General features: G+C 44.2%; 1 protein-coding gene across 1 annotated transcript in view; it reads left to right on the forward strand.

Annotated features, from left to right (window-relative positions):
* The window catches only part of LOC138664029 (zinc finger protein 182-like), an 82,192-nt gene extending 66,296 nt beyond the window's left edge, over positions 1-15,896 (forward strand). The window contains exons 8-10 of the mRNA XM_069750436.1: positions 10,623-10,876; positions 11,002-13,762; positions 13,879-15,896. The gene's annotated coding sequence lies outside the window, so the exon portion shown is untranslated. The remainder of the gene's footprint in view (positions 1-10,622; positions 10,877-11,001; positions 13,763-13,878) is intronic.
* Positions 15,897-24,708: the final 8,812 nt, after the last annotated feature.

Genomic DNA, 24,708 nt, shown 5'->3' on the forward strand with positions numbered 1-24,708 from the left:
GTTTCTAACGTCCCCCAGATATGTTATGGCTAGGACGCCACCCATTTGATGGGAAGGCTCGGAGCTCTTCCGAGACCCTAGAGACGCCCCTCTCCACGCGTTGCCCCCTATGTCTTCGTAGGTGTAGTTAGTAGACAAAATAATAATTAACTGTCCAGCGGAATTTAAAGTAAGGCCTGAAGTCAGTTACTCCTACGGTGATCCGGCCACCGACTACGCGCCTCAGTAAGATGTTGCCTCTCTCTCGGCACGACTCTTACTGGTTCTCCTTTGTGCTGATCTCGTTTACACTGTTCCACAATATCCTTCCCTTTGTGTCACTCTCCTGGACACCGCCGCAAGTGTGCAGGCGCAGTTCCGTTACGTTCTGTTCTGTTCGCTAGGCACCTGCCAGGTTCCCACGCCTGACAGGGACCCCCCTGTGCCTTCTCCCTGCAACACCCCCTGCCACGGGATGTTGCCTGGTTCCAACCCAGTCAGCTTCTGACTAACTTCCTCCCCAGCCCCTAGTTTTACCAGTGTGAGGAGTGGCCCAATAAATAAAGCCTTTTTATTCGGACTCCCATGACAGCACACGAGAGAGGGGATCCGCCCTTAAGGAACAGGAAACCTACAGATACAAAAGGGCGGCACCTCTCCCCATGCATCAGTTGGTTTCCTGTTCCTGAAGGGACTGGATGCCTATAGAATCTACAGGAGTCCAGGCCGGCCGGACCGATTCTGGTGGCGAGGGGGTCTCCCACTTCGGCCGGTGCGGGTACCTGAAGTAGTCACGGTGGCCCTGGCAGGGCGGCACGGCGGTGACTAGACAGCGTGGAGCGGTCGCCAGGGGGTGTCCTGTCTCCGGGGCCAGCATATGGTAAGTCGCTCTTCCCGTGTGCTGTGGGTCTCTCTGTGCAGGGGGGGCGCGGCAGCGTCTAGGGGGCGCCGATCGGAACGTAGCTGGCCGGCCTCGGCGTTCCACGATGGCTGCAGCGCTGACAGGAGCGCTGTAAGCTGTGGTGACGTCGGGGGGCGGAGCCGGCGACGACTTCCGGGTCGGTGAGCTCCTGCGCATGCGCAGGGGCTCCAAGATGGCGGCGCCCACCGGAGATCATGCCGCAATCCCTCCTGAGCGACGATTGATCCCCCACAGCTGCGGGAAGGCGGGAAAATTAAACGAGCAAGCTGGGCAAGGTGCGCTGACCGAAGGAGGGGCTTTATAAGGCGGCTCCAGCGGCATGTTCCCGGGTTCTGGCTCCAATTTACTAAAAATGGATTCAGATCAGGATCAGCAGGTGGTGCTGCTGGAACAAGCATCCCAGAAACCCAAGGAGAAGGAACATGAAAAGAGGAGCGATGGTTCGGGCCGCAGAAGCTCCTCCAGACAGGGGTCTGGAGGATCAGCCAAAAAGGATCCCCCTCGTGCTTCGGTATTTCTGGGTGTGAACAGCCACTGGTAAGTGATCTTCGAGAAAGTTCACTTAGTGACTAGTCTCCCCTCATATGTCTTATGCAGGGAAGGAAAAACGTCAGTAAGGCGAAGCATAGGGAATGTGCCATCTGCGGGGTTCCCTTGCCTGACTCACACCCTAAAAAACTATGTGACCCCTGTATCCAGCAGACGGTGAGGTTCTGGAAGGAGGGGAGGGGGTATAGCATGTAGATTTACACTCTAGTCTACCTTACTTATCCCCGTAGGTAGCCGAAGAATCCTCCTCTATTACGGCCAGTCTCAAAGAGATGATTAGAATGGAGGTTAAGGAGTCCTTTAAAAACCTTTCACAGTCAGGAGGTTCTAGGCAGAGAACTGAGTGGGCATCTGATTCATCTGTGGAAAAGGACAAGTCTGAAGAATCGGACGATTCAGCAGCATCATCCTCCTCTTCGGAAGAAGACGCTGCTCGGTTTTGCCTACCCATAGAAAGAATAGACAAATTGGTAAAGGCGGTCAGAGGCACAATGGGTATATCGGAACCCAAGCCTCAACTATCCAAAGAACAAATGATGTTCAGTGGATTGGAGCAGAAAAAGCGCAGAGTGTTTCCTTTAAATGAGAAAATACAGGATCTTATTAATAGGGAGTGGAGAAAACCGGAGAGAAAAGGCTCCTTACCACCTGCGCAAAAACGTCGGTACCCTTTTGATGACCCAGCAGTAGGTAACTGGGAGAAAGCACCAAAGCTGGATGCAGCAATTGCCAAGGTTGCGAAACGATCTTCTCTCCCATTTGAGGATATGGGAACGCTTAAAGACCCCCTGGATAGGAAAGTAGATACCTTCCTAAAGGGGACCTGGGAAATGGCAGCTGGCTCCTTAAGACCTGCGGTAGCTTCAACCTGCACGGCAAGGTCAATGATGGTCTGGCTAGACCAGTTAGAGACCCAATTAAAACAAGGGGCCTCTAGAGAGTCCATACTCGCAGCATTACCTGTAATCCAGGAGGGGGCGGCTTTTTTATCGGACGCCTCAATTGACTCCGTAAAATTGGCAGCTAGAGCAGCAGGACTTTCTAATGCTGCAAGGAGAGCCCTATGGCTGAAATGCTGGCCGGGGGATATGCAGGCAAAAACAAAGCTCTGCGCTATCCCTTGTAAAGGCGAGTATTTGTTTGGGCCTACCCTGGATGAACTCCTGGAGAAAGCAGGAGATAAGAAAAAGTTTCCCAACCTGTTCAATCCATACCGTCGTCCCTTCAACAAAAGAAGGTTCAACCGGGGAGGAAAGCGCACCTTTTCACCAGGGAGAGATCGTCCCAGATGGGAGGATAGGCGAAAACGAGGTACAGGTCTCATGTTTCGCCGTAACCAAACGGAAAACAAAAAACAAGACCAATGACTGGCAATTCCAGTGGGAGGGAGACTATTGCAATTCTCGGCAAAGTGGTCGAAAATTACAAACAGCGTTTGGATAAAAGACACTGTTTCCCATGGTCTCAAGCTGGAATTTGTTCATATTCCACAGGACAAATTTAGTTTAACACCCTGGCGCTCATCTCCCACTGAACAATTCGCCCTAGAAGAAGAAGTGAGGACTCTTTGCTCCAAAAATGTTTTGGTAGAAGTGCCGTATTCTCAGGCAGGGAAAGGGTTTTACTCTCCCCTGTTCCTAATCCAGAAGCCTGATAAATCTTACAGGACCATTATAAATCTTAAGGGTCTCAATAAGTTTTTGGTGAAACATACTTTCAAAATGGAGTCCATTAATTCGGCAATAAAGATGCTTTTCAACAACTGTTTCATGGTAGTAGTGGATTTGAAAGATGCCTACTATCATGTACCCATTCATGCTGATTTCCAACGATACCTGAGGGTAGCGATACTAATGGGGGGTAGGATTCAACATTTTCAATTCAGAGCGCTCCCCTTTGGGATCACCTCGGCACCTAGGGTGTTTACTAAAATAATTGCGGAAGTCATGGCGCATTTAAGAGAGTCAAATATCCTTATAGTCCCCTACTTAGACGATTTCCTCATTGTAGGTAACTCGGTAGATTATTGTCTGTCACAATGGGAGATTGCTAGAACCAAACTAGAACAGTTGGGTTGGATCATAAACTTTGAAAAATCGAAATTACAGCCCCTAAATGTTCAAAAATTCCTAGGGTTAATGTTGAATTCAGGGACACAGCAGTGTCTCCTCCCTATGGAGAAAATAGACCAAATTCAGAGTTTTGTATTAAGAGCAATCAATACACCTTCCATGACACTTAGGCAAGCAATGTCTCTACTTGGGTCACTCACATCTTGCATTCCAGCAGTTAAGTGGGCTCAGTTCCACACCAGGTCCCTACAAAAAGAAGTCCTGTTCCATGACAGAGCCTTAGGAGGCGCATTGAATGGAAAATTGACGTTGGGGCCGATAACATTGAATTCCCTTAGGTGGTGGCTAGATAAACGGAATCTATCAGCAGGGGTTCCCTGGATGGTAGATGTCACCCACGTGATAACCACAGATGCCAGCTCTTCAGGGTGGGGAGCCTATATGGGGGACATGGTGGTCCAGGGACAGTGGGAACCCTTCACAACATTCTCATCAAACCAAAGGGAGTTGTTGGCGGTTGAATTGGCTGTTAAAAAATTCCTCATATATCTGCAGGGCCAGCACGTCAGAATTCTGTCGGACAACAGAGTGGCGGTCGCTTACATAAACCGGCAAGGGGGAACTTGTTCCGAAACTTTAATGCAGATCACGGGTCGGTTGTTCCAGGTGGCAGAGCTCAATTTTCTATCTTTGACAGCTCTTCACATCAAAGGAAAAGAAAATGTGGCAGCAGATTTCCTCAGCCGAAATGTGTTAAAACAGGGAGAATGGTCTCTCAACGAGGACATTTTCAAACTTATCGTCCGCAGATGGGGTCAACCAGTGGTGGATCTATTCGCCACCAGAAACAACAGAAAAGTAAAACTCTTTTGCTCCCTAAATCCCAGGGAGAATCCCCTGGCGGTGGACGCGTTTCTGATAAAATGGGATTTTCCACTGGCCTATGCTTTCCCACCACTGAACCTGATACCTCTGGTGGTGAGGAAAATCAGGGAGGATCGAGCGAAAGTCATCCTTATCGCCCCCTTTTGGCCCAGAAGAACCTGGTTTGCCTGGCTCAAGACAATGTCCGTAGCGGTCCCCTGGGTACTGCCAGAGATCCCGAACTTGCTTTCTCAGGGACCGATCTCCCATCCACAAGTGGCGGCGCTCCATTTAACGGCATGGAGTTTGAACGGTCACTATTAGTGGGGAAAGGCTTCTCTCCAAACTTAGTAGAGACACTCCTAAAGAGTAGAAAGCAAATAACTACGAGAATCTACTCTAGGACTTGGAGAAAGTTCTTGACTTGTTCAAAATTTAATATCCAAGACGGGGTGCCAATACAACAAATCTTAGAGTTCCTACAAAAGGGGTTCGAGTTAAAACTCTCTCCTAGTACCCTTAGAGTACAGGTCTCAGCTTTGGGTGCCCTGTTTTCCTGTAATATAGCTAATAACTACTGGATAGCGAGGTTTATGAAGGCAGTTAGTAGATCTACACCACTGCATAAAGACAGAACCGTTCCATGGGATTTAAATTTAGTTCTGTCCTCTCTCACTAAACCCCCCTTTGAACCTCTGCAGGAGGCCTCGATCAAAATGTTGACACTCATAACAGCCTTCCTGATTGCCATAACCTCAGCTCGCAGGATAGGGGATATACAGGCGCTTTCCAGAGCTCCTCCATACACTGAAATCTTGTCAGACAGAGTAGTCCTTAGACCAGACCCAGCATATCTACCAAAGGTGGCGACACGTTTCCATAGATCACAGGAGATAGTTCTGCCGTCCTTTATTCCTAATCCCTCTAATCCTAAAGAGCAGGAGCTTCATACGTTAGACGTCTGGAGATCTCTTCTTCAGTATATTTCAGCTACTGATAATTGGAAGAAAGATGGGGCACTGCTTCTTTCCTTCCAAGGTCCAAGGAAAGGGTTTAGAGTATCAAAATATTTACTGGCTAAATGGATTAGGGAAACTATTTCTCTAGCTTATACAGCAGGTGGGGGGCCAGCTCCGCAGAATCTAAAGGCACATTCCACCCGGGGCATGGCGTCATCCTGGGCGGAAAGATCTGGAGTGTCAGTGGAGCAGATATGTAAGGCGGCCACATGGTCATCCCCTTCCACTTTCTTTAAACACTATCGGTTGGATTTGGGGTCCTCCTCTGATCTTTCCTTTGGGTTAAGGGTGCTACAATCTATAGTCCCTCCCTAAGGTAGCTTACATCTCTGTAAATCTCTCGTGTGCTGTCATGGGAGTCTGAATAAAGCATTAAGCTACTTACTGGTAGCGGCATTTTTCGGAGGCCCATGACAGCACCCTTAGTTCCCTCCCTAATCACGTGGGGGTAGCACTTCCTGATATGTATATAGCGTAATATGTAAATCTCACGTATGGTGTCTTATTACAATAATGGGTTATTTTGTTTCAAAATGTATATAATGTATATAATGTATATTTGTGTACCACTAACCGCGGCAGTCCTCTCAGGCTCTGAAATACAACTGATGCATGGGGAGAGGTGCCGCCCTTTTGTATCTGTAGGTTTCCTGTTCCTTAAGGGCGGATCCCCTCTCTCGTGTGCTGTCATGGGCCTCCGAAAAATGCCGCTACCAGTAAGTAGCTTAATGCTTTCTCCCCCTAGTGGCCGGAGTGTGAAGTGTAATGTGTTCTGGCGATACCTGGTCAGGAGAACTCCTTAGTGCCATCAGACGTACCACCTCTCTCCTTAGCGGCAGAGTGCCATACTGCAACGACCAGGTCTCTGGGGCGCTGCACTTACATAATAAAAACAAGTACAATAATCTTAAACAATACAAGTCATAACTGGTACAGGAGGAGTGAGGACCCTGCCCGCGAAGGCTCACAATCTACAAGGGATGGGTGAGAATACAGTAGGTGAGGATAGAGCTGGTCATGCAGTGGTTTGGTCGATCGGTGGTTACTGCAGGTTGTAGGCTTGTCGGAAGAGGTGGGTCTTCAGGTTCTTTTTGAAGAACAATCAATATTGTTTACAACCGGTGAAGCCACTCCTACAATTGATGTTCTGGAAAATGTACGAACTAATATTAATGATGACCCATTTGCATTTTTTGTAAAATTTGAACAGGCCTTTAGGATGGTGATGGATCTTAGGCCTCATGCGAAGCCAACGTCCATGATCAGATTTTTTTGTAAAAAAGTTCAAATATTTAGATCCTGCCTCAGAGCAGTTGGCTAGTGCTCAGCCATCATTACAAGAAGCAACAGTTTTTATTGACTAAAATATCTGTAGTTCATGAGAAAGAAGTCAGCTGAAACCTAGACCCACAGGAACATCCAAGAACAGAGATTACATTGATCATAGAGGTAAAAATACTACACAAAGGAACAATATCCATTGTTATTTTTGTGGTATACCTGGACACTTAAAATGGCAGTGCTGAAAATTCTTGAGAGCAGACTCAGAGGCAGGTACACAAGGAACAGGTAAGCTTGGAAGGGAAAATGGACTCATGCCAAAATCATCCACCAACCCTTCCGCACCTCCATTACATTCTTCTGCTCTCACTCACAATTTACAACAGACAAACGCAATCACCGTATGCACCATTAATCAGACAGATCAGAGAGATGACTGTGAAGGAGACAGTCCAGGGACAGAATTTCAAGTGCTTTTAATAAGGACATTGGTCTTCTCCCATCTCATCCATCTTCTGACAATCACAGACTACTCCTACACCCCATTCATTGGAATTTGTGACTCGTTGCATTGGATGACTGTGAAAGACCATTTATCAATGGAAATTTAGCAGGACAGAATGTTGTATTTCTTATTGATACAGGAGCTCAATTACGTGTTACAAATCTTGATTTGAAGCTACAACCAGATTCACCAGTTTGTACTATTGTTGGTTTTAGTGGAAAGGTGGAACTACAGCAACCTTGGTTACCAATGTGACGTTGGAAATACCTAGTTCTTTCAAAACAGGAATTGACATTTGCTATGGTCGTGATTCTGAAAATATACTTGGCACAGATTTTGTGCAGAAATTCAGTTGGGTAGTCGATCTAGGAAATCAAGTGATCTGGAAAGATTCTAATGGTTGTAAACCTGAAGTCATTGACCCTAGTGATTATAGCCATGTTGGAAGTATTTGCTTAAATTATGTTGTGTCAACAGATCGTTTGTGGCCTGAAACTGGTGGTGATGAGTTATTGACAGAAACTGTACAGCTTTTTCCTTTTCTTTGGGCTCTGTTCAGGAATGAGGTTGTTACAATGAAGGATGTTGTTGTAAATGTGGATGGGCGAGATCTTCCACCACAACGTCAGTATAAATTGCCTCCAGAATCAATTGATTCTATCAAATAAATAAGGCAGCACACTGTAGTGCTAAAACATGCAAACATGAAAATTGAACTGCATTACTGCACTAGAAATATGAAAAAATGAGAGCGTTTAGCGCGTAAATTGGCCGATTCATGGGTAGCTGGTAGCCACATTAGGGCATCTCTCATATACCAGGTCCTAAACTTTCCTTTCCTTGCTGAGAATAAACGTCTTCATCTGAATGGGTACCTGTGAAACCTCTTAGACTAAATTTCTCTCTCTCTGTGGAGGAGTCATGGGCCTGCTGCGATTAAAACACCTGTGGCTAAGATGCGGAGTGCTCAGTCAGAAGGATAATGAATACAGATTTCAAAAAAGTTTAGGACCTGGTATACGAGAGATGCCCTAATGTGGCTACCAGGTACACATGAATTGGCCAATTTATGCGCTAAACGCTCTCATTTTTTCATATTTCTAGTGCAGTAATGCAGTTCAATTTTCATGTTTGCATGTTTTAGCGCTACAGTGTGCTGCCTTATTTAATTGACTGTATATGAGTTGGTGACTCTAGGTTCAGCACCTGTTCACACTTAGTCTATGTTTGGATGTGACGGTCAGTTTTTTTAAATCTATTCATTAGCCTTCTGACTGAGCACTGACCTCTTGAAAAGAGTTGTCAGTACAAGTTTGCATTTACTTTCTTGGATGAACAATATCTGTTTTGTAGGTTACTTCAAGGAGCACATTTGTCACCTAGTGTTTTCCATCAGGCGTTGCAAAAGGTATTATCTAGATTTTCTAGACCAGAAAAGGTCTAATTGATGCAAACCAAGGTCAGGTTTTTGGGAGTGTTGTTGAGTCCAGGAAAAAGACAGCTACTGCAGGAAAGAATAGAGGCAATTGCTTCTCTACCAATTCCAACATCATAGAAGGCATTGTGACATTTCTTGGGTCTTAGGGTAAGAACTATTCAAGGGACTTCATTGACAATTGTGCAGACAAGGCCAGACCCTTGTATGATCTTTTAAAAGGTGAAAATAGTGATTATTTTGGTCCTTGGGGTGATGAACAACAAACTTCATTTAAACAATTGAAAATGAATTTACAAAAGTCACCTGCTTTGTCCACAGTAGATCCTTCGGCTCCATTTGCTTTGCAAGTGCACACATCAGAGACATCTGTGTCTGCTGTGCTGCTACAGTTGTAGGGAGAAGAGTGGAGAATTTTGGGCTATTTTTCTAAGCTTCTCTCACCTGTTGAAAGAGGGTTTGAGACCTGTGCAAGACACATTGTTGGGTTCAACAAAATCACTTTTCAAACTCCTCATTCTACACTAAAACTTCTTTGAGAATAATATCCCAGGTGTGTCACAGAGATTTGCTCATTGGTTATTGTCATTGTCTCCAAAACAAATTGAGGTAGATTATAAGGCCAAATATGTTCTTCCTCAGTTGATGCAATATGAAGGACAAACTCATGATTGTTTAGTCTTTTCATGATCCTAGTCCATTGCTTTTCAGACGGAACCCAGAGGCAACAGATGAACCAATTTTTGTAGATGGTTCCAGATTTTATTCAGATGGGCACTACTATTCATGATATGCCATTATTTATCCCAAAAGATCACAGGTTGTAAAACACAAATTACTGTGTAATTTTTCAGCTCAAAGGGCAGAGCTAGAAGTGATAAAAATGGTACTACAGCTGAACGAAGCTGATGATCAGTGTCCCATTGTAATCTACAGTGATAGCGCCTATGTTGTTAGATCACTGACAGATTATTTGCAGGTTGGGAAAAAAGAGGCTATGTAGATTCTTCTAATAAGACCCTTGTACATAGTGACACACTGAAAACAATTTTTGTGATGGCATCAAAAACCCTAATGGTTTTGCTATTGTCAAAGTCCCTGCCCATAAAAAATTTGATGCAAAGAGGCAGCCCTGACAGGAGAAGAAGTGTTTCACCCTGAAACTTTAGAGATTTTAGCAGTTTAAAGAACAGACACGCATATCCCTTCTTTTGTGGAAGAACAAGAAAAAGACACATCTCTTGTTGCTTCCCGGGTTGATCCAAAATCTCCCTTTGTTTGGGAAAATGGGGTTTTGTGCCATGACTTAAACAGGGAGTTGCGTCCTGTTGTACCAAAAGTTCTACAGGTTGAGTTCACAAAATATAATCATGGGTCAACAGAAATTATTAGGCATTCTCAGAGAGATATTTTACTGGGAAAAGATGGAAGAGACTGTATAAAGTATTGTGCAATTATGTCTCATTTGTGCCCAAATTAATCCAAGACCAAAAGGACAGAAACAGCCACTACTCCGAACCGCACCTGCAGATGGTCCATGGTCCATATTACAAATCGACTACATTAGACCGTTACCATCACGTAAAAATGGTCTCAGGTATGCATTGGTGGTAGTAAATGTTTTTTTTCTAAATGGGTTGAAATTTTACCTGTCAGGAAAGATGATTCTTTGTCTACAGCTAGAGCATTAGTTAATCATGTCTTTTGTACTTGGGGATCCCAAGAATGATCTCCTCTGATCGAGGAAGTCACTTTACAGGAAAAATCATGCAAGCAGTTTGTACTATTCTAGGGGTACAACAACAATTGTATGTACTTTACCTTCCACAGTCTGCTGGTATTGTGGAAAGGATGAATAGAACAATAAAATCCAGAATTGCCAAGATGTTATTGGACAAAGGCAATACTTGGGTTGTTGCAGTACCTTTTGTACTGTTGAGTGTGAGAGGAACAACTTCTTCCACAACTCAATTTACTCCTTTTGAACTAATGACAGGAAGAAAAATTGCCATTTTCCACATGAACCATTTTTGTTCACACCTCAAAAAGATGCTGTTGCAAGATCCAAATGGTTGCAATTGTTGCCGGAAAACTCTTCTTCCACATGTTGCATCAAGAATGCAGAGAATGGAGCCACCATATGAATCCAAATTCAAGAAAGGTGCTCAGGTGATGATCAAAGAGTCCAGAGTGGACCTTGGGAAAGTAATTGGGAAGGTCCCTTTGAGATCATAGAAACCTTGGGACAAGGTATGATTCTTGTACAACAAGCATCTAATGTGGTTAAAAATACCCGCAGACAACAAAGAGTGTGGGTACATGTTGATCAATGCAAATTGTGTATTGCAAAATAATGATACTGCATTTCTTTTTAGGAAGAAATGGATTCCAATAAGAGCTGGAATACGAAACACCATGGCCTTGATGGAAGGGAATCAACACCAATCCTTCAGGAGAAGACGACATTTCCCAGGAAAAGCTACTATCTGATGGGAATTAAATTTCTGCTACTTTGTACTATTTCAACTGTGATCTATGCAGAAGATATTTTACATCATGGAACGAATACTAGTAAAATGAATTAACCTTTCAAAAGAACTCTACATTCACAGAAACCAAGAGGATCAAGTCTACAAAACCTAAAAGATAGAGAAATACTGGACGATTCAGTAAATATTACTGGAAACATTTGCATGGGCTTTGGTGTAAAATGCTGTATTGAGCTGCACTTCATACATGACACTGACATAATATTACATGCTACCACAGGACCTAAGGCTGGGTTTATACAGTTACAAGGAGATTATGTACACAATAATAAGACAGGCACATGGGAATGTAATCCTTCAGATGTGTTATACTGGAATATAGAGATAAAGGGTGAAGAAAAAGCTGTGTGGTCGGGTGATATTACAAAGGATATGATCACAAAACGGAAAGATGGAAGATCCAAAATAGATATTTGGTTAGCGACACAACTTTTTTGGAACATTTTGGATCCTTCATTACTTTCTGTTACAGAAGGAGATGAAGATTGGGTAAAAGCATGGAACTTACAGAGAACCAGTACAAGTACAGGTATCTGTAGTTTTTACAGTAACAAATACTATAGCTCCAGAAGTAAGGGTTACCCCAAAAGCAGTACATAGTCAAAAAAAATATGTCTCCTTTATTATTAAAATGCAACACAAGGTTAGAATTCCCTTCAGAATCTCTGACATGGACCAAAGATAGATTATTTTGGGAAGTTTTTCAAATGGTCCAATAAATGTTATACACAGAGGTGAATCCGGTAATGTGAGATGGTTGAATAAGAATTTTATTTTTTCTGTAGATAATCCATCTCCTTAGGATTCTGGACTTTACATTGTTTGTAGTTATTTTTTACTTAAAACGCAACATTGGTAAAGATGTGAATGTGAAATGGATGGTCAGCAGTAGACAAGGTTTCAACCATCTACTCCTTTCCAAATCAATCAGTTCTAATCTAAATCTTTATTACGAGATGGAGTGTTTATCACTATGATATGGACTTTTATCATGTCTAACTGGAAAATATCTTCTAGATATCCCCAGTGTCAATCACATCACATTAACATAGAAATGGGAATAGAACAATGGTTGACGGGAAGAGAAGAAACCCTGGTTCCTATAACTGTTCTGGGAATTCCTGTTAGTCAAACACAATTGCTATATTATCAATTACAGGACACATATTTTGCATTTGATGGCACAAACACTAAACAATCAGACATTTAGTCATGCTTACATGTTGTTTCTAAGGTAATGTGTCTACCTGGGCAGGTTAAAGTCATTAATTATTCATGTTTCCATAATTATACCTCATTACATGCCAGAGTTGAGAATGTTCACACGATCCATGACCTGGTGACACCAGTAAGCGCTGACAAGATTTGTTTCCAAGTTATGTCAGAAAAATAAGTTGTTTCTGCATTCTTTTCATCTTGTGTGCATGCTGAAAATCGGTTTATATTGTATTGGGGAAAATGTGAAAACTCTCAAAAAAAGGAAGGAAGTATAAATATTACATCAACAGGCACAAGAAATCTGAAAATCCTCCTGATACAGTTCAGTTTGTCACAAATAAATAATTTTCCTTGTTATATGTGGACAAATGAGATAAAGAAAGACAAGGGTTTGTTAAAGGGAACCTGTCACCCCCAAAATCGAAGGTGAGCTAAGGCCACCGGCATCAGGGTCTTATCTACAGCATTCTGTAATGCTGTAGATAAGCCCCCAATTTAACCTGAAAGATAAGAAAAAGAGGTTATATTATACTCTCCCAGGGGCGGTCCCGCTGTGGTCCGGTCTGATGGGCGTCACGGTCCGGTCCGGGGCCTGCCATCTTCTTACGAATGAAAAATACAGATTACTTAACATATGCAGTTAAATCTAACTCTGGTTATTGGGTGACTGAGTTAGGCTAGGTTCACATTTGCGTCTTTGGGCGCAGCGTCGTCGACACAATGCATGACGCACTGAAAACGCAGCATATTTTGACGCACGCGTTGAATGCATGCGTCGAAAAACGCTGCGTTTTTTTAATTTGCCTTGCGTTTTTTGTAAAAAAAACGCTGCGTTTTATGACACATGCGTCGTCATACAATGATGTCATTCTTTACCCAATTGCAGGAAAAAAGCCCCAATTTACTGTCTAGACACTAGATAAAGACCACCAATGGATAGAAGAGGGTGGGTGTAATGGAATTTGTGTATATATACCCTGGCAGAGATGAATTCCTCCCATTTTGCTTGTGGTTACAGCATCAAGATGCAGCATCCCATGAAGAGTATGTACATGAATATGGAGTTGGATTTTGCCTTGGCTAATGCTTATGCTATTGCCTTTCATGAACAAAGGAAAAGAGAAAAGCGGAGAAGGAGTCATCGGCGCTTTTGGCTACACCCAATACTTGAAGTCCGGGAGAGCCGTGGAGCCTACCATTGCTTATTTGGTGAGCTGAATGACAATCTGGAAAAATATTTTGAATATACCAGGATGTCACAAGACCGCTTCCGCTATCTGCTGCATCTGGTGGAAGGAGCCATTACCAGGCAGGACACACAGCTACGGATATCAATTTCTGCAGAGGAACGGCTGCTGGTGACTCTACGGTACGTTATCTTGCAATGTGAACGCCTGTGATATGTTCAGCAATGTAATTTTTTTTTTAATTTTTTTTTTTTTTTCAATGCACTTAATTAAATTTTTTAATTTATCTTTTTGTCAGTTTCCTGGCTACCGGAGAGACTTTAAGATCCCTGCATTTCCAATTTAGGATTGGAGTCTCCACGCTTTCCGGAATTGTTGCCGACACATGCCGTGCTTTGTGAGACAATCTCCGTGATGAATTTTTACCCCTCCCTACTACTGAATTATGGGAGGCCAACACCAAAAATTTTTTAACAAGTTTGTTCTTTCCCGAACTGCATTGGAGCTGTGGATGGGAAGCACATTAGGATTACAAAGCCTGCAAAAACTGGATCTCCGTTCTTTAATTACAAAAAATACTTCTCCACCGTGCTCATGGCAATTGCAGGTGTGGACTGCAGGTTTATCGCCGTGGATATTGGAGCGTTTGTCCAGACAAATGACTCGTGGACATTTAAAGAGTCAGATATGGGCCGATGGTTATATGGGAACAATTTTAATTTCCCCCAGCCACGACCTCTTCCCAACACCGAAGGCCCGGCAATGCCATTTGTTGTGGTTGGGGATGAGGCATTTCAAATGTGTGCCAACCTACTGAAACCATACTCCAGTCGGGGCTTGGACCACGCCAAAAGTGTTTTTAATTATAGACTGTCCAGGGCCAGAAGAACTGTGGGGTGCGCCTTTGGCATCCTGGTCTCCAAATGGCGTATTTTAGGATCCGCCATTAATCTGAAATTTGAGACAGTGGATAAGGTGGTGAAGGCTTGTGAGGTTCTTCACAATTATATTATTGCTAAAGAGAGACTCAACGTGGAACTAGATGAACCCATATCAAACCCATTGCCCGATTACCAAGATCATCCTCTGAGGACAACTGTTGAAATTGGGCAGATGAGGGATCAATTTGCTTCCTATTTTGTTTCTGATGTTGGCCGTGTGTCATGGCAAGATCAAATGGTGTAGTGTTTATGTTTAACAGTTATACTTTATCCTGCTTTTAACTTAAGGTACCGTTACACTAAGCGACTTACCAACGATCACGACCAGTGATACGACCTGGCCTTGATCGTTGGTAAGTCGTTGTGTGGTCGCCGGGTAGCTGTCACACAGACAGCTCTCTCCAGCGACCAACGATCAGGGGAACGACTTCGGCATCGTTGAAACTGTCTTCAACGATGCCGAAGTCCCACTGCAGCACCCGGGTAACCAGGGTAAACATCGGGTTACTAAGTGCAGGGCCGCGCTTAGTAACCCGATATTTACCCTGGTTACCATTTTAAAAGTAAAAAAAAAAAAAAAACATTACATACTCACATTCTGATGTCTGTCACGTCCCCCGGAGTCCACAGCGTTAAAACTGCTTTCAGGCAATGTGTCAGCGCTGGCAGTAACAGCGGCGACATCACTGCTGTGCTCTGCTTTACGGCCGGCGCTGACAGTCAGTGCAGGGGAAGCTCTCGGCAGCAGCGCGTGCATAGCAGCGCTCCTGCCGAAAGCAGTTTTAACCCTGTGGACGCCGGTGGACGTGACAGACATCAGAATGTGAGTATGTACTGGTTTTTACTTTTACAATGGTAGCCAGGGTAAATATCGGGTTACTAAGCGCGGCCCTGCACTTAGTAACCCGATGTTTATCCTGGTTACAAGTGAACACGTCGCTGGATCGGCGTCACACACGCCGATCCAGCGATGACAGCGGGTCATCAGCAACTAAATAAAGTTCTGGACTTCTAGCTCCGACCAGCGGGATCCAGATCGCTGCTGCGTGTCAAACACAACGAGATCGCTATCCAGGACGCTGCAACGTCACGGATCGTTGTTGTTCTCGTTGCAAAGTTGCCGAGTGTGAAGGTACCTTTACAATACATTTATTGTGCTTAAAATCAAAGAAAATACTGACATTTAAAGATTTTAACACTATTGTGTCCATTAAATGTAACTAGGTGCCTAATGTAATGTTCTTTCAATTTTGTAATGTACCTAGATTTTCTACTGTGTTGTGTTTTGAATAAACATACTTTATTGTACCTTTCCTTTATAAAAACTGCTCCCTTTTTTTTTTTTAATGTTTTCAATAAAAAAATATTTAAACTATTCCAATGTCCATTTTAGTACCAACTGTGTGTACCACAAAAAATGTACTCGGGTGATCACCAGTTCCCAAATAGACTCTGCCAAACCACCCCACTTATGTTCACATAGCCGTGTGTTCCATAGTTGAGCGAACATGATCGGCTCCCTCCTTGTCAAGCTATGAAGATTGCAGACTAGTTGCATATGGAATGAAAAAACCACAAGTACACCAGTCACAAAATACCAAATACGGGCACTGATATAAAGAATAATAAAAATAATACAGACTATATATATTAATATCAATGACTAGTGTCCTGTGGAACAAGGAGTGTAGGAAACACCAACGTACCAGACAAAAGCAACCACAGCCGACATGGAATAATCCAAGAAGAATCACCAGACAGGGATAAGGTACAAGAATTATCTTTATTATATCAGATTGGCAAATGTTAACAATAGTAAAAAAATATCAAAAGAAAATGTGCGCACAAGGGACAATATAATTAATAATTAAAATCAATACAGAATGGTATAGGCTGACCCAAAGGATATATATAAAAAAATATGTAAAAACAGGTACATACACCCCCGGACAATTTATAAATAATTAAAAACAAGTGGCCAGAAAATTACATATTCCTCTCATGGATATTCAATAATTGTGCAAAGCATAGAAAAGAGTACTTGATCAAAAAAGCAAAAATATGCGTGCAAAAACTGCAGTGTAAAGTGCTAACAGACAAATATTTTAAAGTTGATATGGCATTTAGTAAGATGTCATAAAAAAGTATAGTGCAAAGAAAAGTGCAATGTGCAATATGCAAGGACCATAAAGGTTGTGATTGGCACAAAAATTGCATAAACCACGGAATGCAGGGTTAACAGCAGTGTATAGCTAATTTTAAGTTATGCACAAAATCGCAGAATGTGAACATACAATGCTATAAGGTCCTAATGCTGTCCTAAGACAGAGAAAGAGCTATCACTGCCCGGCCATGATATAAGCCAAGTGCCGGTATAAGAGCCCACAATGGGGGAATTAACAGTAGTGTATGGCTAATTTGTGCAAACAAATCGCAGAATATGAACATACCAAACTTTAAAATCCTAATGCTGTCCAAAAGACAGGAGAAGAACAGCCACCGCCCGGCCACAATATAAGCCAAATGCCGGTATAAGAGCCTACAATAGGAGGGGAATGTATGCTGACCTGACGAAGGACCGAGTTCCGAAACGCGCGTCGGGGTGCGCCTCTCTGGGACCAGGCTGACCCACTATTACAGGTAAACTAAATACAGCATACATTCCCCTCCTATTGTAGGCTCTTATACCGGCATTTGGCTTATATTGTGGCCGGGCGGTGGCTGTTCTTCTCCTGTCTTTTGGACAGCATTAGGATTTTAAAGTTTGGTATGTTCATATTCTGCGATTTGTTTGCACAAATTAGCCATACACTACTGTTAATTCCCCCATTGTGGGCTCTTATACCGGCACTTGGCTTATATCATGGCCGGGCAGTGATAGCTCTTTCTCTGTCTTAGGACAGCATTAGGACCTTATAGCATTGTATGTTCACATTCTGCGATTTTGTGCATAACTTAAAATTAGCTATACACTGCTGTTAACCCTGCATTCCGTGGTTTATGCAATTTTTGTGCCAATCACAACCTTTATGGTCCTTGCATATTGCACATTGCACTTTTTCTTTGCACTATACTTTTTTATGACATCTTACTAAATGCCATATCAACTTTAAAATATTTGTCTGTTAGCACTTTACACTGCAGTTTTTGCACGCATATTTTTGCTTTTTTGATCAAGTACTCTTTTCTATGCTTTGCACAATTATTGAATATCCATGAGAGGAATATGTAATTTTCTGGCCACTTGTTTTTAATTATTTATAAATTGTCCGGGGGTGTATGTACCTGTTTTTACATATTTTTTTATATATATCCTTTGGGTCAGCCTATACCATTCTGTATTGATTTTAATTATTAATTATATTGTCCCTTGTGCGCACATTTTCTTTTGATATTTTTTTTACTATTGTTAACATTTGCCAATCTGATATAATAAAGATAATTCTTGTACCTTATCCCTGTCTGGTGATTCTTCTTGGATTATTCCATGTCGGCTGTGGTTGCTTTTGTCTAGTTGCATATGGAACCCGGCTTCATGGAGCGCGCTGGCTGAAGCAGTTTTCAGCCGCCGCAGCTGCATGTGCCGCGGCTGTGTGACAGGCACTACACCAGCATGGCAAGGCCAACAAATAGGCCTGGGTTGTGCATGTGTTCTGCCTGTAACACAGCCTCGGAACATGCGGCTGCGGTGGAGGCAAAATGCAGATCATAATCCGCACTCCAGGAAGCCGGGTTCCATATGCTAGTAGTCGGCAAGTGTTATAGCTTGCCAAGGAGGGAGCCGATCATGTTCGCTCAACTCTAGTGAGCTAAACACTATTGAACTCAGGATGCTGGAAAACATCCTGAGTCAAGTAGTTGCAACACTTGGCCACGTGACCATTGCTACCACCTTACCTGACCCATTACCTTAACCCCTTACCGGCATCGGACGTACTATACCGTCCGATGCCGGCTCCCCTGCTTTGATGCAGGGCTCCGCGGTGAGCCCGCACCAAAGCCGGGACATGTCAGCTGTTTTGAACAGCTGACATGTGCCCGTAATAGGCGCGGGCAGAATCGCGATCTGCCCGCACCTATTAACTAGTTAAATGCCGCTGTCAAACGCAGACAGCGGCATTTAACTACCGCTTCCGGCCGGGCGGCCGGAAATGACGTCATCGCCGACCCCCGTCACATGTCCGGGGGTCGGCGATGCGTCTCCATTGTAGCCATAGAGGTCCTTGAGACCTCTATGGTTACTGATTGCCCGTCGCTGTGAGCGCCACCCTGTGGTCGGCGCTCACAGCACACGTGCAATTCTGCTACATAGCAGCGATCAGCAGATCGCTGCTATGTAGCAGAGCCAATCGTGCTGTCCCTGCTTCTAGCCTCCCATGGAGGCTATTGAAGCATGGCAAAAGTTAAAAAAAAAAGTTTAAAAAAATGTGAAAAAAATAAAAAAAACATAAAAGTTTAAATCACCCCCCTTTTGCCCCAATCAAAATAAATCAATAAAAAAAATATCAAATCTACGCATATTTGGTATCGCCGCGCTCAGAATTGCCCGATCTATCAAATAAAAAAAAGTATTAACCTGATCGCTAAACAGCGTAGCGGGAAAAAAACTCGAAACGCCAGAATTACGTTTTTTTGGTCGCCGCGACATTGCATTAAAATGCAATAACGGGCGATCAAAAGAACGTATCTGCACCGAAATGCTATCATTAAAAACGTCATCTCGGCACGCAAAAAATAAGCCCTCAACCGACCCCAGATCACGAAAAATGGAGACGCTACGAGTATCGGAAAATGGCGCAATTTTTTTTTTTTTTTTTTTAGCAAAGTTTGGAATTTTTTTTCACCACTTAGATAAAAAGTAACCTAGTCATGTTTGGTGTCTATGAACTCGTAATGACCTGGAGAATCATAATCGCTGGTCATTTTTAGCATTTAGTGAACCTAGCAAAAAAGCCAAACAAAAAACCAATGTGGGATTGCACTTTTTTTGCAATTTCACCGCACTTGGAATTTTTTCCCGTTTTCTAGTACACGACATGCTAAAACCAATGATGTCGTTCAAAAGTACAACTCGTCCCGCAAAAAATAAGCCCTCACATGGCCAAATTGACGGAAAAATAAAAAAGTTATGGCTCTGGGAAGGAGGGGAGCGAAAAACGAACACGGAAAAACGAAAAATCCCCTGGTCATGAAGGGGTTAAAGTATGTTTAAAAATTGTAATATTTTTTAATCCTATTTGTGTTTGTAACACCTCATAGTACAATGAGAGACACAAAAAAAAGGAGATTAAAAAATTTATAAAATAGTGTCTGACATTGCAGATATGAGGTGTGAAAAACAAAAGATTTGTGTACATGGCGCACGGTGTGAGTTGCCGGCAACTAATTTTAGAACTATAAAAATAAATTGAGTTTGCAACATAACATTTTTATTGGGGGGACATAAAAAAAAAGGGGAGTGATTCTTAAGGGGTATCTGGATCGCCCCCAGACACAAGGCCACAAGTCACTCGGTACCGGTCCTTTCTGCTCGGTTCTGCGGTTGTCACGGTGGCTGGACCCGGTCGTGACCCTGCTAAGGGGCGTCCAATAAAGGTGATAGTACAGTCTGTCAGGGGTTCGTGACGCCACCTGTGGTGTTCGGTCAGGGTGACCGACGCTGCTGTGGGGTCCGCTGGGGTGATGGAATGGCAGCTGGATGGTATGCCTTCCCACAGGTGAAGTATGTCCCCAGGGCTTCCCAGTAAGGTGGATGGTGATGGTGTGAGGTGCAGGCAATAACGAGGACACAAGGTTGCAGTCTCTTTACTGAAGGCTTCAATATCCTCAGTCCAGAGCACGTTCAACCGGGCTATCAGAGACCGGCCGGTCCGATGGGCACATCCAGAGTTTCCCTCGCAGATGGAAATCGTTGCCTACCAATAGCACCTGTGTGTTGTAGTCCTACCCTGCTGAGCATTTGGAATAGTCCTCACAACTGCTGTTCTCGTTCGTTCGTTCTCTACAGCTTTCTTTCTCTCTCTCTCGTTCTTTGGTTCCAGATGTTACTAGTTTCTAACGTCCCCCAGGTATAATTTGGCTAGGACGCCACTCGTTTGACGGGAAGGCTTGGAGGTCTTCCGGGACCCTAGAGACGCCCCTCTCCCAATGTTGCCCCTTATGTCTTTGTAGGTGTAGAAGGTAGACAGCCAACCTATAATTGACTGTCCAGCGGAATTTGAAGTAAGCCCTGAAGTCAGTTACTCCAACGGTGATCCGGCCACCGACTACGCGCCTCAGTAAGATGTTGCCTCTCTCTCTCTTGGCATGACTCTTACTTGCTCTCCTTTGTGCTGATCTTGTTTACACTGTTCCACAATATTCTTCCCTTCGTGTCTCTCTGCTGGATACCGCCGCAGGGTGTGCAGGCGCGGTTCCGTTACGTTCTATTCGCTAGGCACCTGCCAGGTTCCCACGCCTGACAGGGACCCCCCTGTGCCTTCTCCCTGCAACACCCCCTGCCAGGGGATGTTGCCTGGTTCCAACCCAGTCAGCTTCTAACTAACTTTCTCCCCAGCCCCTAGTTTTACCACTGTGTGGAGTGGCCCAATATATAAAGCCTTTTTCTCCCCCTAGTGGCCGGAGTGTGAAGTGTAATGTGTTCTGGTGATACCTGGTCAGGAGAACTCTTTAGTGCCATCAGATGTACCGCTACTCTCCTTAGTGGCAGAGTGCCATACTGCAACGACCAGGTCTCTGGGGCGCTGCAGTATCTACGTCGGCAATTAAGGGCGACTTATATCCGCCGCTTTGGGAGTGGGTAGAGGATGACCCATAGTCAATAATGCTGGACGGTATCTCAGACCACCCTGTGGCCGTCGGTGGCGAGATTGCCAACGCAGGAGGGGAGGGAGGAGGCACGACCAGTGTACGAGTGACTGTTGACTGGCTCTGGCTACTCCTGCTCCGACTTGACCCCCGCCGAGAGCTCGGTGTGGGTACTGGAGCAGCCAGAGCCGCCGTAGCTGTCCTGGTTTTCCGTTTCTTCCTCTGTCCCTTTGGGTGTTCCTCAGCATGGCGTCTTCTGGAACTTGAGGGCCTGGCAGGAGCAGGACTCGGCGGCTCGGTGCGATGGTGTCGGTGGCGGCGTCCCTCAGCACCTGGACGTTGGTAGAGTTGCTGTGCAGCAGGACTAGGAGTCATGCTTGCCAGCGTTGGTACAACTGGCATTGTACTTGCTGACTGCATGATCCTAGCCTGCTGCAGAGCACTGACATAGGCATTGTTGCAGGCCTGCATCACCGAAATCTGGAGTTCCGGTGTAAGTTGTTCCACCATGCCCTTAGCAATTGCACTAAAAAAAGTTTTGCCGGCTTCATGAGCTTGGATTCCATTGATTCAAGGCGCCGGTCGATATTGGACAGAGCAGTGTCCATCCTATCTCCCAGCACCTTGAAACAATTTTGGAAAACCGTGCCCAAATGAAAATATTCGGGCATTAGCGGACTGTCCGAGGCCCGCTGACGCTGTCAGGAATACCCGAAAGAAGTAGCGCCTGAGGCCTCGGCCAGGGGAACACCAGATGGACCGGCTGCCTGTTCTCCAGAAAGTGGTGCAAGCCTGCTCTCGCTGTGGGATGGCTGTGACGGGTCAGATGGCGATTCATGAAGGACCGCTCCAGATAGCCAAACAGGTTCGAGTGTGCTGCTGTGTGTTCTGTGAAAACATAAGGAAAACATTAGTATACAAAATATAACATTTCACATTCGCCACCTCCTGTGTAATATAAAGTTAACATTGCATCACACAACACTATAAAATAATTTAACATAATTGTAAAGGGTCACTTCCGTCTGTCAGTCTGTCTGTCCTTCACTCACTGTTATTCATTCGCTGATTGTTCTGGCCAGCTGCCTGTCATGGCTGACGCGACCAATCAGCGGCGGGCACAGTCCTGAATAAAAAGGCCGCTCCTTACTCCTCGCAGTCAATGCCTGTCGCACGCATACTCCCCTCTGTCATCGCTACACTTGGCCAGCAGTAACGCACCGCGTTATGCCGCGGGTTAAGCAATCCGTTGCCGCCGTTAAACCTTGCTGTCACCAACTTTTTACTATTGATGCTGCCTTATGCCGCATCTATAGAAAAAATGTAACAAATTTGATTTTAAAAATTACCATGCTATACTCACCCTCCGTAGCCGTTTGCAACAGCCGCCATGGTTTACGCTTATCGCCGGACCTGCCATGACGTCACAGTCATGTGACCTATTCGTCATCACAGGTCCTGCGATCAGACCAACCCTGGGAACGGAACCTGCCGTGGACTAGAAGGTCTCCTGTGGAAAAAATTTTATTTTTATTTTTTCAAAAAAACCGTGACAACCCTGGATGGGGAATATACTACGCCACTATGAAATATTGTACGTGGCTGGGCAATATACTATGTGGCTCTGTGCTGTATACTACGTCACTGGCCAATATAACGCCATACGTTACATATAACCCCAGAAATACATCAGAAGCACTTAAAAAAAAAATTAATTACTATTAAAAAAAACCCACAGTGGAACAACCGCATGCTTACAGAACAACCCAAAATAAAGCACCATAAATCATTAGGAAAAAAAAAAAGCAAATCCCCCCGCAACCCATCCTCCCCCCCCCCCCAAAAAAAAAAAAAAAAAAAGAGGGAAAAGAGAAGTCGATCCTGGATAAACCACCATACTTTACAATAAAACCAACAAGGCCAGAGACAATGAAACGCCATCATAACGCCAAAAATACATCAGAACTAGGGTTGAGCGAAACGGGTCGGCCATTTTCTGAAGTCGCCGACTTTTGGCAAAGTCGGGTTTCATGAAACCCGACCCCTGTGTGGGGTCGGCCATGAGGTCGGCGATCTTCTGAATCTGGTATCGGAATTCCGATACCGAGTTCCGATATGTTTGCAATATCGGAAATCGGTATCGGAATCCATATTTAAGTGTAAAATAAAGAATTAAAATAAAAAATATTGCTATACTTACCCTCTGACGCGCCCTGGTATTAACCGGCAGCCTTCCTTAGAATCAGCGCGTGAAGGACCTTTAGATAATGTCGCAGCTTGTGATTGGTCGCGTGACCGCTCACGTGACCAATCACAAGCCGCGACGTCACCGAAGGTCCTTCAAGCACTGATTCTTAGGAAGGAAGGCTGCCGGAAAGAAGCAGGGCGTGTCCGAGGGTGAGTATATACCTAATAGGAATATACTCACCCTCAGACGCGCCCTGCTTCTTTCCGGCAGCCTTCCTTCCTAAGAATCAGCGCTTGAAGGACCTTCGGTGACGTCATGGCTTGTGATTGGTCACGTGAGCGGTCACATGACCAATCACAAGCCGCGACGTCATCTAAAGGTCCTTCACGCGCTGATTCTAAGGAAGGAAGGCTGCCGGTTATTACCAGGGCGCGTCCGAGGGTGAGTATAGCAATATTTTTTATTTTAATTCTTTAATTTACACTTAAATATGCATCCCAGGGCCTAAAGGAGAGTTTCCTCTCCTTCAGACCCTGGGAACCATTGGAAACCCAATACACTGCATTGGGTTTCGTGTTTTGGCCGACCCCGACCCCGACTTTTCTATAGGATCGGCCGATTTCACTCGACCCGACTTTTGAGAAAGTCGGGTTTCGTGAAACCCAACCCGATCCTATAAAAGTAAAAGTCGCTCAACCCTAATCAGAACCAGATAATAAAAAAACACCTATTTCCATTAAACAACCACAGTATAGCTGGATTAAAGTACAGAACAAACATTAAATTAAACATCCACAAATTGCAGTAAAAAAAATAAAAAACACTTTTAAAGAAAATGATCAGATACATTCTATACATTCTTACATCTCTTGAAAGTAGATCTGGAGTATGGTGTTCATTTTAGGACATGGTCACAAATCAAAGTCAAACATCAGAAATACTCTGTCTGATACCTCATTCTGATACTTGACTCTGATACCTGACTTTCACACATGGTCACAAATCAAAGTCAAACATCAGAAATAACATCAGAAATACTCTGTCTGATACCTGACTCTGATACTTGACTCTGATACCTAACTCTGATACTTGACTCTGATACCTAACTCTGATACCTGACTCTGATACCTAACTCTGATACTTGACTCTGATACTTGACTCTGATACCTAACTCTGATACCCAAGTCTGATA

The sequence above is a fragment of the Ranitomeya imitator genome, chromosome 2 (assembly GCF_032444005.1).
Source record: "Ranitomeya imitator isolate aRanImi1 chromosome 2, aRanImi1.pri, whole genome shotgun sequence".
Classification (NCBI taxonomy): Eukaryota; Metazoa; Chordata; class Amphibia; order Anura; family Dendrobatidae; genus Ranitomeya; species Ranitomeya imitator.